General features: G+C 42.7%; 1 protein-coding gene across 2 annotated transcripts in view; it reads left to right on the plus strand.

The window, feature by feature from the left end:
• Window positions 1-16864, plus strand: part of LOC126480950 (WD repeat-containing protein 47) — a 702106-nt gene that overhangs the window by 42069 nt on the left and 643173 nt on the right. The window contains exon 1 of one of the 2 annotated variants that reach the window (XM_050104375.1): window positions 3423-3477. The exons of the other annotated variant lie outside the window; for it this stretch is intronic. The gene's annotated coding sequence lies outside the window, so the exon portion shown is untranslated. Of the gene's footprint in view, window positions 1-3422; window positions 3478-16864 lie in introns of those variants that run through there. 2 annotated transcript variants of the gene reach the window in all.

Below are 16864 nucleotides of genomic sequence, written 5' to 3' on the forward strand. Positions count from 1 at the left end.
AGCGTTCGTGGTGCTCGGCTGTGTGTTACAAGACTTTCTTTTTTGGTACGGCAAATACTGTTTCTCATGCCCATACAATTAACGGGACGGCCCTTGACTTTGTTAGCAATTTCATAGTTTCGTGAATTCCGAAAGTCCACACGAAGAGTCACTTCGGGCTATGATAGGAGCTGTCGAGGATCCCATCCTCAAGAACCGATTAAAAATATTTGTTTGTTTCGACGTCGTAACGGCATATAACTGCACTATTTGTATCTCTGTACGTGGTCTAAATTTAGTTCAAATGGTTCAAATGGCTCTGAGCACTATGCGACTTAACTTCTGAGGTCATCAGTCGCCTAGAACTTAGAACTAATTAAACCTAACTAACCTAAGGACATCACACACATCCATGCCCGAGGCAGGATTCGAACCTGCGACCGTAGCGGCCTCGCAGTTCCAGACTGACGCGCCTAGAACCGCACGGCCACACTGGCCGGCTAAATTTAGTTCATCTACGATCACTCCTTCGTTATAAGTATCTGACTCAGTGTATAAGTACTGGATTACAGGTTCAAAGCTAAAATTCCCAGTAAGTACTAGGATTTTTATTTGTCTCGTATCACATCTTACACGTCTGGCAATGCTGGTTAATGTGAAACATGCAGAGGTGCACTGTGGTACAGCGTCCACATTTAACTGTTGGTCTCTTGTAAGTGGATGGCTAATTTACTTCTGAAGTCGGAGGAAGGATAGAGCGTACCACGTCTAGTAGAACCAGTAAAGCACTGCTGGTGTTCAAACCAACCTTGTCTTAATGACAGCTTTAGGTTTTTATAAGAAAAGACGCTGCGAAGAAATACGACAGTAAATTGCAAACAGAACACGAGACCGAACAGAGGAAGGTGTAATTTCGTCAAGTCCATACATTATCTTAATGTAAAATCCAAAATAGCGTGATGTAAATACACACATCAAAAAAAGTTTTGCATCACCTCGGTTCCGGAACCTGTACATAAAATTGGAATAGAGATGAACATAAACATCATTTTTGCTCTTTTTATTGCTCATGAAAACCACACATTGCATGTTATACCACCATACAGTGGGACCTTCAGAGGTGGTGGTCCAAACTGCTGTACACACCGGTACCTCTAATACCAAGTAGCACGTCCTCTTGCATTGATGCATGCCTTATTCGTTGTAGCATACTGTCCACAAGTTCATCAACGCACTGTTGGTCCAGATTGTCCCACTCCTCAACGGCGATTCGGCATAGATCCCTCAGAGTGGTTGGTGGGTCACGTTGTCCATAAACAACCCTTTTGAATCTATCTCAGGCATGTTTGATAGGGTTCAAGTCTGGAGAACATGCTGGCCACTCTTGTCGAGCGATGTCATTATCCTGAAGGAAGTCATTCACAAGATGTGCACGATGGCGGCGCGAATTGTCTTCCATGAAGACGAATGCCTCGGCAATACAGTTGCACTATCGGTCGGAGGATGATATTCACGTGACCACCATCGGTGTACGTCGGCCCCACATAATGCCACCCCAAAACAGCAGGGAACCTCGACCTTGCTTCACTCTCTGGATAGTGTGTCTAAGGCGTTCAGCCTGACCGGGTTATCTCCAAACACATTTCCGAAGATTGTCTGGTTGAAGGCTTATGCGACGCTCATCGATGAAGAGAACGTGATGCCTCTCCTAAGCGGTCCATTTAGTATGTTATTGGGCCCAGTTGCACCGCGCTGCATGATGTCGTGGTTTCAAAGATGGACCTCACCTTGGATGTGTTGAGTGAAGTTGCGCATCGTGCAGCCTATTGCGTACAGTTTGAGTCGTAACGCGACGTCCTGTGGCTGCACGAAAAGCATTATTCAACATGGTGGCGACGCTGTCAGGTTCCTCAGAGCCATAATCCGTAGGTAGCGGTGATCCACTACCCTGTGGATGTCATCGACAGTTCCTGTCTCTCTGTATCTCCTCCTTGTCCGAACAACATCGCTTTTGTTCACCTGAGATCCCTTGACACTTCCCTTGTTGAGAACCGCTCGTGGCACAAAGTAACAATGCGGACGCAATTGAACCGCGATATTGACCCTCTAGGCATGGTTGAACTAGAAACAACCAGAGCCGTGTATCGCCTTCCTGGTGGAATGACTGGAACTGATTGGCTGTCGGACCCCCTCCGTCTAATAGGCGCTACCCATACATGGTTGTTTACATCTTTGGGCGGGTTTAGTGACATCTCTGAACAGTCAAAGGGACTGTGTCTGTGATACAATATCCACATTCAACGTCTATCTGCAGCAGTTCTGGGAAATGGGTTGATGCAAAACTTTTATTGATGCTTGTACAAGGAACAACTGCACAGATTGGCGCATCATGCCGGTGACGACTTCGTTCTCAGTTAAGTGCTAGTGATGCTAAGTAGTGTTCATTGTCGACTTGAGGTAAAATGCCACCTTTAAAATTGTAAAAGCTCCTGATTTGAGCATCAGCTCAGTCTTAAGACGATGGGTAATGTCAACTGAATTTGATGAAATGTTACTGTGTTAATTAAAAAGTTTGACAGCAAGGAGATGATGAACTGAAACATTTTGTTGGTGGAAGACAATAGTAAGACGTCAGCACTTTGGCTACAATCATTGTGAACCCACCACCATATGAAGTACTTGTTACTTCACCGTTGTAACTGCGTAAAGGGCAGCGGTGCTATTCGAAAACCCTCTTCCGGGCGGTCGCCATGTTAACGAAGCCGTGGTGGCGAGCATTCCGGTGTTAAGAAGACTCCCGTAAGGCTTCCAGCACCACTTTATAAAAGAACAGTGGCGTGGATGAAGTTCAAGGGCACTTGTTAATGCAGGGGTGCCACTTTCCCTTTAAAAGCAACTCGATGAACAAGAACTAGACGCATACAGAGGGTGGATGCAAGCTGTGAAAAGGGCCGCAGGAAACGTAATCTGGTGGCCCCCACGTCTAAAAGCACTCCGCAAAGGAGCTGTGGCTCCGAACATATGCCTCAGAATCACTTTTTGTACGGGGGATACTCACGCAAAGGCGACAAGTAGATGCTAATAGCTCTTAACAAAAGAATGGAGAATGTTAGAAATTTGACTGTGATATGCAAATTAAGCATAATGCTGAGTAGATGAAGAAGTTAAAGTCTAAATCTTTAATTTGGATAAATGACACTGGTGAAGAAACACGAAGAGATGTTCTGATGCACGACATGCAACTGTTAAATTGTCCTTTATTATAACTACCAGTTTCAGTTTTCACTAACATCAGAGCATCTGTGTAAGTCAAAACAAAGCTTGAAACAACTAGAAATCAGTAAAGTCTAGTCAATTGTACATGAGTGTCATAAATGTATATTTAACAAAAGATAAAATATTAGTCACATGTCAGAGTATATCATATTAGTATAAAAATCAATAGAAACGCTGCAGTTCAAATGGAGCAGTATCCTAATAATAGGGATTGCCATATTGGTATGATATGCTATGACATGTGATTAATAATATATCTTTTGGCCGTAGGCCATTAAAATATCATTAATTTTTAACTGATTGGACTTGATGCATTTCTAGTTGTTCTGTGCTTTGTTTTGATATATACAGATGTCGTGATGGTATAAACAGAAACGGGTAGTTACAATAAGAGAAAATTTAACGCAGCATGTCATGCATTTTTTTTTTTTTTAAATGCTTAACACCTATTGGGAATCGCCTTCAAGATATATTCACAAAAATATTTTTCGACCGTTACACTAAAGGCAGTAGTTATTAAACTGAAGGCGGCGTTGTCCTGATCACATTAATAATCAACTGAAGACAGTTATAAAAATTGCCAATTAAAGCAATTACGTATAGAATCTCATTTAATTCATTGATGTAACCTGTCAAGATTAGGTCTATAAGGCAATTGTTACGTATAACCATATTGGGAAATTACTACGATGTAAATAAAAAAAACAGTCTACATTCATTCGTGACGGTTAAAATCGTAAAGGCAAATTACAGGAAGGCAGATGTAAAATATGAGCGCCGGCAGATATGATAATGGCAGAAAGAGTGAGAGAAAGAGGCATTTGATTAAGAAAGCAGTGTAGATAAGGGAAAAGAAACTGGCGGACTGACAGATGAAAAGAGAAAGATGCGTAACAAGGAAAAAATGGTAGCATTTACTTTACTATTTGACACGGAGGAAACTGTCCATCTAAATTAGTTTGTGGGAAACTTTTTGATGTTAACAGAATGGAGAACTTCAGCTTCTTCTAAAAGCAACAGGGCAGTGAAGTGTGCGCCAAGTTCATGGTAGCTTGTTGCAGAGGCGGACAGCTGGAACAGAGAAGGGGTTAGAAATGTTTATTTATTTATTTATTTGTTTATGGACCGACACAGGTAGGGTATTGGGTAAGGTAAACCCCTCATTGGATAAGTTAGACCTTGTGTTTCAATCATTATGAGATGATAGATATTTAATCTCCTGTGTTTCGCACTGGGATACATGCACACTTAGTGCCCTATGAAATGGATATGCTGCATGGTAGTCGCGTGTAATTTGTCTGGCTGCAACCATGCTAACTGGGCGTATGAAACATGGCTGCAACCATGCTAACTGGGCGTATGAAACACTGATATCGCCGAATAAATGAATGTTGTTGATGTAACCCACACAAACATTCGTGTTTTATTCAAACCGTCTGCAGTTTCCTTTATTAGTGCCTTGTTGGATAACATAGTCGTAGTGGAGGTTCGGTAGAGCAAGTGATTTCACTAGTTTGCGTTTCATGGTGCTACAGTGCAGTGCGCAGGAGACGGTAGCGCTTGTACTACCGTCATTTCCCCCTTTACCTGGTACATTCGCGAATTGTGTGTAGGGAAAAAGCGGTTGGTAAGCCTCCGCATGAGTTCTAACTCCTCTCTTTTCCCTGTCGTGGACATTTTGCAAGATGTCTTTCTGTTCTCAGTAATTGATGATAGATTTTAAATTAGACGAATTAACATAATGACAGTCGACGTTTTTGGAACTCTTGATACTGAGCGACTTTTATCGAATAGGTTGCAGCTAATCTTAAGGCTGCGCGTTGTAATGCTGGTTAGCTAAGTGAAGCAGAGATTTGGTGGCTTGGCTTCTACTGAGTGGAGTTCCTTGTTATAAGGTTGATGCGTAAGTTCGTACCGTTTTTCCATAAGTTTAAAAACACAAGAGGTACACATAACAGAGACCTTAGTCATCACTTCGCTGGGGTAACGTTTCGATTCCTCGACTGTATAATTCACTGGTTTTGAGGCGAAGAACTCGTCGAACCATGGTTCAAATGGCTCTGACCACTATGGGACTTAACTTCTGAGGTCATCAGTCCCCTAGAACTTAGAACTACTTAATCCTAACTAACCTAAGGACATCACAAACAGCCATGCCCGAGGCAGGATTCGAACTTGCGACGGTAGCTGTCGCGCGGTTCCAGACTGTAGCGCCTATAACCGCTAGGCAACCCCGGCCGGCGATCCATGTTCGGAGCGCATTTTCATCAGGAAGGAAATTGCTTGGAGGTTGTTCGACAGAGCGGAAAAGGTGAAAAATTAAGGGTGCAATGTCAGATAACTAAATGGGTGCGGAATGATTTCCAAACCCAACTACTGTATAGTGTTTTTTGCCGTCTAGCGGAATGCCTTCCTGGTAGGTATTATTGGACTGCGTCTGCAAGACGTCTGTTGACAATAAATGTCAGCAAGTTGTACACCACACTGTCGCTGTTACATTAAGTGCATAACATTCTCTCTTGTAGATGCGTGTAAGTCTATGTACGCGGAGTTGTTGCTTTGTTTAGGATCAACCATTCCTCTCTTTTTCCCTATGTTTGCATAAAGACGCCATTTATCATCACCAGTAACGATACGGTATAGGAATGGTCGGTGTTGTTCGCGGGTCAGTTGATATCGTGCTAGAAATGATGCACATATGACCCCCCCACTCCCGAGCGAGGTGGCGCACATTGGTATGGCATTCGAGAGGAACACGGTTCAAACCCGCGTCCGGCCATCCTAATTTAGGTTTTCCGTGACTTCCCTAAATCGCTTCAGCCAAATGCCGGGATGATTCCTTCGAAAGGGCACGGCCGATTTCATTCCCTATCCCTGCCTAACCGAGCTTGTGCTTCGTCTCTAATGATCTCGTTGTCGACGAGACATTAAACACTAATCTCTCATCTTCACCGCCCGTTGATTTTTGTGCTCTTGGCTTAGAGCATGCAGTACCCGTACGATGGTGGAATGATGACAGTTTATCGCGTTTCCCAGTTCTTGAGTACACAGAAACGGATTATTGTGAGAGTCACTAATTTCAAAACGGTCCTCCTTAAAACAATAAAAAACAAAAAAATTCTTGCCGTGCTCTGTCCAGTGGCATTATCCCCATGCACGGCGCAGAAATTTCTGGCTGCCTCTGCCGCAGTCGCCCCTCTGTTGAAATGAAACCTAAGGATATGTCGGAAATGTTCCAATTTCTCCCCGTGGCACTACATTTTCTAGCATCCACGGGTCCACTCACTCTCTCCAAATGACAATATGCAAACTCAAATAGTAACAGTGAACTACATATAAAAAACGACAATCGATAAATACACCCATAGCAACCGGAATACCAGCATGCAAAACAAAAACGCCGAGGACTTACGCACCTAGTATACGAACTTCCGGAAAGCTCAGATCCTCCAGCCTATCCGTCCGCTGTCCACGTCACGTCTACATCAAAAGCAGTAGTTCGGAGACGCCATACTGAATTTCGTCCTGATCAATTGATGCCCGTATTTGGGCGGTTCCATATTATAATTTTCGCCCTGAGAATATAGCATGCCGTTTCAAAGCACCAACGGATTGACAATCTCCTCAAAACGCGTCGTTATTTGCACGATTTGTTGTAAAAAAAAAATTACAGGAATCATTCTGTTGGCGGTTAACGAATTTTCGTATTTCGTTGTTTTCGTATCATAACTTCCATGTTATGAAAGTATGCCGTTGCAAGTCAGTGGCGCACTGAAAATGTATCAAAAACTCGTCACTCTTGGTAAGGTTTGTTATTATTAAATGTCAGTCAATTATATACTGCTGCTTAATGCCTCCAGGGCATCATAAAATATGACACATAAGCACGTAAGTTCACAGTAGTGTAATGGATAGAGACGCAAACTTACGACATCCAAGTTAGTGGGTTGTGGGTCCGCGGCGTCTTGATTCCACCAAATTTATATTATTCACCTTTGCGTTTTGTAAAATATTCTGCGACTTTATTATTAATTTAATAGAAATATATTCTTTAATATTATACATGTGTATATGAGCTCTCTGTCTCTCTTGTTCCATTGTGTAAACATTCCAGTAAATATGAGCCAGCGAATTGTAAGATTGCTTTTTTCGTCATTGCCTTATTCAGTCCCAAATCAGAATTTATTTATTCGTCCAAAATATACACCACAACACCAAAAATTAAACTTCTGAAGTTTAGACTAGAAAAGACGAAGAACATACGCATGCAACGAAGCTAACATTCGCAGCATTAAAAATCTCCCCAAAACGCTTCTTTTATTGCTGTGTATTCGTCCTGATAAAGTGCCGGGAAATGTTGTTGTTGTGGTCTTCAGTCCTGAGACTGGTTTGATGCAGCTCTCCATGCTAATCTATCCTGTGCAAGCTCCTTCATCTCCCAGTACCTACTGCAACCTACATCCTTCTGAATCTGCTTAATGTATTCATCTCTTGGTCTCCCTCTACGATTTTTACCTTCCACACTGCCCTCCATTGCTAAATTTGTGATCCCTTGATGCCTCAGGACATGTCCTACCAACCGATCCCTTCTTCTAGTCAAGTTGTGCCACAAACTTCTCTTCACCCCAATCCTATTCAATACCTCCTCATTAGTTACGTGATCTACCCACCTAATCTTCAACATTCTTCTGTAGCACCACATTTCGAAAGCTTCTATTCTCTTCTTGTCCAAACTATTTGTCGTACATGTTTCACTTCCATACATGGCTACACTCCATACAAATACTTTCAGGAACGACTTCCTGACATTTAAATCTATACTCGATGTTAACAAATTTCTCTTCTTCTGAAACGCTTTCCTTGCCATTGCCAGTCTACATTTTATATCCTCTCTACTTCGACCATCATCAGTTATTTTGCTTCCCAAATAGCAAAACTCCTTTATTACTTTAAGTGTCTCATTTCCTAATCTAATTCCCTCAGCATCACCCGACTTAAATGTAAATGCTTAAATGTAACTGCGGATAAATACGCTACCTATATGGCTGGTTCAAATGGCTCTAAGCACTTAGAACTACTTAAACCTAACTAACCTAAAGACATCACACACATCCATGCCTGAGGCAGGATTCGAACCTGCGACCGTAGCGGTCGCGCGGTTCCACACTGTAGCGCCTAGAACTGCTCGGCCACACCGGCCGGCTATGCTACCTATAGATATTAACTTAGTTACCTTTTGATATTATTCAGTAGTTGCTTATGAAACGGGAAGAAGATATGGTATGTAAAATAGGAGTGGAGTACAGTACAATGTGACGCATAAAGACGACAGCGAAAGTTACTTGAACACTTATGAATCGAACCTCCAATCATACCGAGCGAGGTGGCGCAGTGGTTAGCACGCTGGACTCGCATTCGGGAGGACGACGGTTCGATCCCGCGTCCGGCCATCCTGATTTAGGTTTTCCGTGATTTCCGTAGATCACTTCAGGCAAATGCCGGGATGGTTCCTTCGAAAGGGCACGGCCGGTTTCCTTCCCCATCCTTCCCTAATACGAGCTTGTGCCCCGTCTCTACTGACCTCGTTGTCGACGGGACGTTAAACGCTAATCTCCTCCTCCTCCTCCTCCTCCAATCATCTGATTTAGGATAAATATTGCTACTGATGGAACAGTTCTATGCCTTTCGCTGCATAATCCGTATAATGGTATGTTATTCTGCAAAAAGAGCTCCATTTTCCCCTTAATGTGAAATGAACGACGTAATAAACTGAACATGCTACACTCGTGACAAGGGCTTAACCCAACTTCATGCAGCTTGGGTTTTTCCTCTGTTTTGGAAAATTAGAAGGCGTCCGGTGAACTTATATGCTCCAGTGAATGTGAAGCTGAAAGCACAACAATGGATTCCAGTGAACACGATACAACCTTTCCTGACCAAGAATTGTAAAGTAATTTTACGCTACTTTGATGATTATATGAAAGAATGTAATGGCGCCATAATACATTTCTGTTACGTTTATTTCCCAAACTTCGACGAAGTTCAGAAAGTCACCGTTTGTGTTTACCTTGATCTAGACTGTTCATGACATTTTGGGCTGTACAGATGACATACTATTTCGTCTTGTAATCTTTGACGAATTGCTGGTAGAATAACGCAAGCAACATGTCCGCTGTAGATCAACGTGGAAGCGTAAATGCCGCTGCTACAGGTGCTCACTGGTCATCACCTGGTGTGAGGGGAAAATCTGGAGACCTTGGTTTTAGTTCTTTGCTCCACATTCTTCCGGATGATGTAGTGCTTACATCCTCACAGCAAGGCGAACGTGTTTTGCAGCAGTTAACTGGAATTCATTAAACAAGATGCTAGACTTGTTTGACAACTTGGTATACTTGTAGTACCTTTTGTCTGACCTTTTGTATCGTTCCGTAGACGCGTGTGCGAGGAGTTCTTCGGATAACAACTGGCTCGTTAGTGCTTTCTGTCAGATATCAATTTTCTACGTATGTTTATAACACTGTTTTGTATTTTTCCTCGAAAGTGTGGAATTATAAATATAAATTATGTCCATTTTATAGTTTCTTTGGGTGGCTATCTTCCTCAATAGCCGTTATATATTAATTATTTATTTTCTCCATCTTAAATGTGCTGCAGTTTAAGAGAGTTTTACAGCAGACGTGATTCGCCTTTCTTTGCAAAGCATCAGCAGTGTTGATTCTGTAAATATCTGTATTATGAGGGATAGTCAAATGAAAACGATACGGATAGAAAAAAGTAAGTGAACTGCTTATTATTTCAAAAGTAATTGCCATAGCTGTTAATACATTTATCCCACTGTGATACAAGACGGTTAGTGCCTTCATAGAAAAATGTTTGCGGTTTCCGAAGGAGCCATAATTGTACCAAGGCCAGCACCACTTCGTCCGAAGCAAATCGACGGCCACAAATGACTCTCTCTCTCTCCTTTTTTTTTTTTTTTTTTTTTTTTTTTTTTTTTTTTTTTTTTTTTTTTTCTCAGGGTTTCAAAAATAGGGAGATAACCTGGGGAGAGATCAGGATTGAATGGACGATGTGTAAGGGCTTCGCTGTGTAATTTTTGCAGCCTGGGCGAAACAACCTTGCCCAGTGGGCGGGCTTTATCTTGCAACAGAATAATACCGTTCTTTAACATTCCTAGGCGTTTGGACAACATGGCGCGCTTAAATTTTTCCAGTGCCCACGTACCCCTGTGCTTTAATTGTGGCGCCGTGTTCCAGGAGGTCAATGAGCGTCGTCCTCTTGCAGTCAAAGAAAATGGCCACCATGACCTTTCGTAATCTGGCGTGCATGGCTTTGGATTTTTTTGCGGGAGGGGGGGGGGGGGTGTTGAATCCATGTGTTTCCATTGTCGTCTCTGATGCTTGCTCTCCGGCTTAAGATGACGACACCACGTTTCATCTGCCGCGGCAGTACGGGACTGGAAACGATATTCTTCATCGTTATACCAGGTGCTTCAGTGATGCCGACATTATGTTTAACTTCTGTCTAGCGGTACGTGGATAATTTGCAAAAATTGAAGCGCTCCATCAAGTTCAAACGCCCAAGGACGTTGACTGACGGCCCCGTTCAGTTGCAGGATAATCCAGCCCATATGTTGCGCCCCCCGCTCGGAGTGGCCGCGTGGTTTGAGGCGTCATGTAACGGACTGCGCGGCCCCTCCCGCCGGGGATTCGAGTCCTCTCTCGGGCATGAGTATGTGTGTTGTTCTTAGCATAAGTTAAAGTAGTGTGTAAGTCTAGGCACCGATGACCTAAGCAGTTTGGTCCCTTAGGAATTCACACTTTTGAACCTTTTTGAACCATATGTTGCCAGGGTTGATTCGATTACGCTGCAGCAGTTTCGCTGGGAAATCCGTACACATCCTCCATGCAGTCATGATCTCTCCCCATGTGACCGAGCGAGGTGGCGCAGTGGTTAGCACACTGGACTCGCATTTGGGAGGACGACGGTTCAATCCCGCATCCGGCTATCCTGATTTAGATTTCCCGTGTTTTCCGTAAATCGCTTCAGGCAAATGCCGCGATGATTCCTTTCAAAGAGCACGGCCGACTTCCTTCCCTAATCCGATGAGACCGATGACCTCGCCGTTTGGTCTCTTCCACCAAATCAACCCAACCCCCCTCTCCCTATGTGATTTTCATTTTTCTGGAGCCCAGTTCTACGGGAACACTGAGGCGTTGCCACAGTAACGTAAACAAAAGCTCACGATCTGATTTGTCGTCGTGGGTGCGCGAAGCACGTGCGCCAAGGCCTCGTCAACTGTCAGACCTCTTTGCTTGCCGTACGCACAGTAGCAAGGTCCTACTTTAAATCTTACTAAATAGACTCCGCCAGTATGTAGACAGAGAGCTATGTGAAGAACAAGCTGGATTTCGGAAAGGAAAAGGGACCAGAGACTTTATTGATGATGCTAAAGTCTTTGTGTCGACAATAATAATTTATGGGAAGTACTCAAAAAGATGGGCGTACCAGACATCTCATTTACCTCATATGGTATTTATATTCTGTCCAAGGAACCACGGAGGCTACCATATATGGAGCAACTAAATGGGTCAAGACTCACAAAAGGGTACGGCAATGCTGCATGTTGTCACCTAATTTATTCAGTCTGTATGCAGTGCACATCATGAAACCGGAATTAAAATAGTTAGAATTAAATATAAATAGCTTAGATATGCAAGTGCTACCATACTTATGGCAGAAATTGAGGAAGGTTTAAAGATCCTCTTACTGAAGATGGAAGAAGAAAGCGCAAAGGCTGATCTAATGCTGAATGTCAAGAATACGAAAATTATGGCAATCGTGCCTATCACGTTGTAGCATATAGGAGAAGAAATAGAGGAAGTAGTTTCTATGTTCAATTATCATGGTCCTAAAATTTCTGCTGGTGGTGACTGAAGCCACGAAATCGAGGGACGCTTGTTACTTAGCAGAAAGGCAGTGTCCAGCCTTGACAATGTTTTGAAGAGTAGAGACATAAATAACAAAAAACCGTATAGTAAGGGCTATGGTCTTTTCATGATGTTCGGATGTGAGACGTGGATCATAAGAAAGACTGATCGGCATAGAATAAGCACCTTTGAATTGTGGCTTGGAGGAAACTCCTTAGAGGTTAACAGATCGTAAAGAGAGCGAGTAAGTCGGTATGACAGCAAATAAAACCAGATTGCTACTTGGAAGGTCTAACAATGAAACAAAAAAGGACCTACTTTGGGCACATCATGAGAAGACATGAATCGCTGTAAAAGACGTTAATGCTATGGAAGTTCGAAAGCACAAGGAGAAGAGGGCGGCAAAGGATGAGACGGGATCACAGAAGTAGTGGATTCCAACCTGCAAAGTCCGGGAGAAGGTGTAGTACAGGAGAAATTGGAGTGCATTAATTCACGGGGTCACGGAGAGTCGCAATCTATTGAACGGGGGGGGGGGGGGGGGGGGGGGAGAGAGATAGAGAGAGATGAGACGTTTTGAGGCAGTGCAACTCATGGCGCTCAAATTTCTCTCACTATATTCACCCAGCATATGAGAATGAGAGCGCTTATTGACTTGCAACAATTTTTACACTTAATTTCGAAACTTTTTCTCAAAGATACCCCCACAAGAAAGTGAAAGGGAGAAAGTTTATCACTTATTACATTTTTACTGTTTATGAAGTAAAATTTTGGTTTTAGTTTCGACTTTTTCATTTGTCTGTGGATGAATAATTCGAAACTAATTACACCAACATACTTAGTGTTTTTCGTTTTCAACCATACATGATTAACGTCAGATATGTAACCAATGGCAACCTCGGCCAGCAGTTCTGTACAGTGGTGGTGCCCATTGTACGATTTCGCGCTGTCAATTAGTTCCGCGCAAGCTGGGAGGAGCGCTGTGTTTCGTCTGTTAACTCCGTACCGTTTACTTAAAGTTGATTTATATATATGTCTATGTCTGTATGTTCATTTTTACTCTATGCTTAGGTCTGTCATGACTGTCATTGTGCATAGCTCGTAGTAGCCAGTCAATAAGAGAGAGTCTTAGCCTGCCGGCCGCGGTGGTCTCGCGGTTAAGGCACACAGTCCGGAACCGCGTGACTACTACGGTCGCAGGTTCGAATCCTGCCTCGGGCGTGGATGTGTGTGATGTCCTTAGGTTAGTTAGGTTTAAGTAGTTCTAAGTTCTAGGGGACTGATGACCACAGATGTCAAGTCCCATAGTGCTCAGAGCCATTTGAACCATTTTTAGAGTCTTAGCCGTTTTCTTACGAGTCTTGTCTTGGCGTACATTGCGTCTAAAAGACGTACTATATTACTTGACCGACGAACGAATAAAGTCCCTGTCATCCCAATAAGGATACATCGCTCGTGCGTTATTTATCGTAAATTAAACAGGCTAGTCGATCGGATGGGCCAGTACTCAGCCCTACGGCCAAAAACTCAACAACACATTTGTAAAATAATCAGACGTTTGAGGCTGTTTGTATATGGGAGTTTGAATCGTTAGAGAATCGGGGGTGGGGCAGGCGAGAGGTTACTGGAAGTCTACATATGGTTCTATTTTTGCTGTTTATAGATTAATAACAATTTTTCCTTTTTAATTTACTTATGTTGTTTATTACTTTTTTTCGCAAGTTCTGAAGTCGAAAGGGTTTTTCCTAATGGTTAGCAGGTGTTAGTCAAGAAAAACTTGGTTTCTCTTTCAGCCTTCGCGATTTGTCGACTTTTACGATCCCACCTTTTCTTTTGTGAGGTGCAAGAACACAAATACAGAAAAAGGAAACTCGGGTTCGTATAAGACTATCCGAAGGGTGAAAGTGCGACTTAGTTTTTTCACCTCTGTCTTTCCTAACGAGGGGAAAACTTATCAACTACAGAACATGTAAAATGGAGTAAGAAGTATCGTTAAGTAAATCGTACGCCAAATTCGTAAGGAAAAACTGCTTTTAATCTGTATATAGCAAAATGTAAAAACGTGTAATATGTACTGGATCTACAGACCACCAATAATGATGTTTGTGAATGAAAGTGAATCGTGTCTGGTGTGAAACTTTAAAATTGCAGTACGCTTAAGACAGAAAAAAAAGTGTGTGTGTGTGTGTGTGTGTGTGTGTGTGTGTGTGTGTGTGTTGAATTTTGTTTTTATAAGTTCTGAGTTACTGCGACGTGACGATGGCTGTAGGCGAAACGTCGTTGTAAATAGGTATAAAGTCTATTAAGCGAACTGGGCGGCTTTATTAACAAAAATCCATGACAAGTGTCGCTTAAATCTGTTAAAGACCGACAAGAAGAGATCGGCTATATTGCAATTGTAAGATAGAGTGCTGATCTATTATATACAAGGCAATGTAAATTTCCTAGTGATAAATATGAACGTTACATTACAGAGATCCCCGGTAGCCTTGTGAGGTGGTCTCGCTGTGCGCTTTAAACCGTTGGGCCTCGCTCTTATTCTGTTGCCACCGCAGCATTCCAACGGATCGCTGGTCCCCATCCTCCGCACCGTTCATAAAGCAACGGTCCAGAGACCCTTCGCCCAGGTACGCCACATACATATTCATTCGTACCTCCACGATCTGTCAGTCCCTTCCGGCTATTGCTCGAGCGTACACGGTAGCTAACTTCCTACCTGTAAATCCACTTACCAGTTTTCGGCAAATTGCTGAATGAGGTCCAGATTCTCTTACCGTCCAGCTTAGAACGACAGTTTCTAGCCATGTTATACAAATCTTGTCTTAGAAGAAAGAAATTTTATGCAAAGCAGCTCATGAATTAGTGACGACTGTAAATTTTATAATATAAGGATTCGCATTCTTTCCCCTGCCCTATCCGCTACCATCGCCACACCCAGGAATGCTGTTAATTAATGATCGGCGATGAAAAATTTCATTATTTAGGCTCAAATACACATGAAAATACACATTTACTGTCGACTTTCTTTCGTACCGACGCACCACTCTTAAAAATATGTTACATTCAAAACTTGTCGTGACAAGTGAGAGTTCTACCTTGATACCTCCCAACCGGTATTGTAGTAGTTGCTAATCAAGTCCAAGTATTCAATTTTTTTTTTATTTTTTCAGGAGGAGAATGAAATTTTTTGTGAACATGCATGGTGACGCATCTGGCCCAATGTTCTTTCCATGATGTAAATGCACTTCGGTAAAATTCTGGGGGTTGACTTTTACACCATCGCTTGACACAGGAAATAAGGTCTTTCTCACTATCAAATGTTTTACCACGCAGGTGGGTCCTCAGACGACCAAAGAGGTAAAAATCAGATGGAGCCAAGTCCGGACTGTAGGGAGGGTGAGGAACAATTTTCCAACCCATTTTCCTGATTTTCTCCTGCGTCATTATGGTTGTATGGGGTTTGGCATTGTCATGGTGTAGTCTGATGATCTGACCCTGAAGCTGTGGTCTATGGGTCTTAATAGCACGTCGCAGCTTGTCCAGTGATAAACTGTAACGGTGCCGGTTAATTGTGGAGCCAGGTTCCAAAAAGTCAGTGAAAATGACACCACACTGATCCCAGAAGAAGGAGGCCATCACCTTTCGGCCTGCTGTTCGTGAAAGTCTTGGTTTCGTCTTTCGAGGGGAACCCCGGATGACGCCACTCCATGGATTGGGTTTTGCTCTCAGGTTCGGACAAAAACAATCATGTTTCATCCTAGGTAATGACGCCGTCAAAACACTGTTTCCACTCTTCAGTATAGGTCTTCCTGATAGCCTCGCACACATTCTTCCTCATCGTTTTCATTTCTCTTGTCAATAATCTAGGCAGCCAACGTCCAAAATTTTTTCTGTACCCTAGTGACTCTACCAGTGATACCACACTACCCAATGACAAACTAGTCATTTCAGCAAGCTCTCGTGTTGTCACACATCTGTCATTTTGGATGATTTCATCAATGGTCTCCTTATTCACATCACTCACTGCCGTCAATGGTCAACCGCATCGTGGATTGTCCAGTAGAGAGAAATCACCTTTAAACCTCTGCAACCACCGCTGGATACTGCTGCGATCCACTGTGTCCTCCGCATAAACAGGAAGGAACTTCCTGTGAATCATTGTGGCAGAATCATCGCCTGTCGTGAAGAGGGAACTCCATCACCGACCGTTGTCGCAACCGACATCTACTTCACGGTCCATTATGGGTCACCTGTAAATAAAAGAAAATAGTTTTATATACCAAATTATAGCAAAATGTTCCAAGTACGTTCACAAAAAATTTCATTCTCCTCCTGCAAAAAATAAAAAAATAGAGACGTCTGTGCAAAACCTTTTGAACGCCATTTGTATGTAGTAATTCATTTTCAAAAAATAATCTATACGTTTACAGAAAATCTACTTTTTGAACTTTATTATTGGCAAAATCCATGATAACAGTACTGATTTAAGTTCAACGGGAAGAAGGGGCCCAATTAATGATAAGACTCACAAGTGTTTAGAAGCCTGTCATTGATGTAAAACAGCTGTCGTGTTTATATGTAATATAAAATTCTAATGTGGTAGCTTTGATTATGGGTTTATAGTTATGCCAGTGACGGATCGTGCTCTGTTTCTATGCCCCCGTCTCCCCGCCCTCGCT

This window comes from Schistocerca serialis, chromosome 5 (assembly GCF_023864345.2).
Source record: "Schistocerca serialis cubense isolate TAMUIC-IGC-003099 chromosome 5, iqSchSeri2.2, whole genome shotgun sequence".
Lineage (NCBI taxonomy): Eukaryota > Metazoa > Arthropoda > Insecta > Orthoptera > Acrididae > Schistocerca > Schistocerca serialis.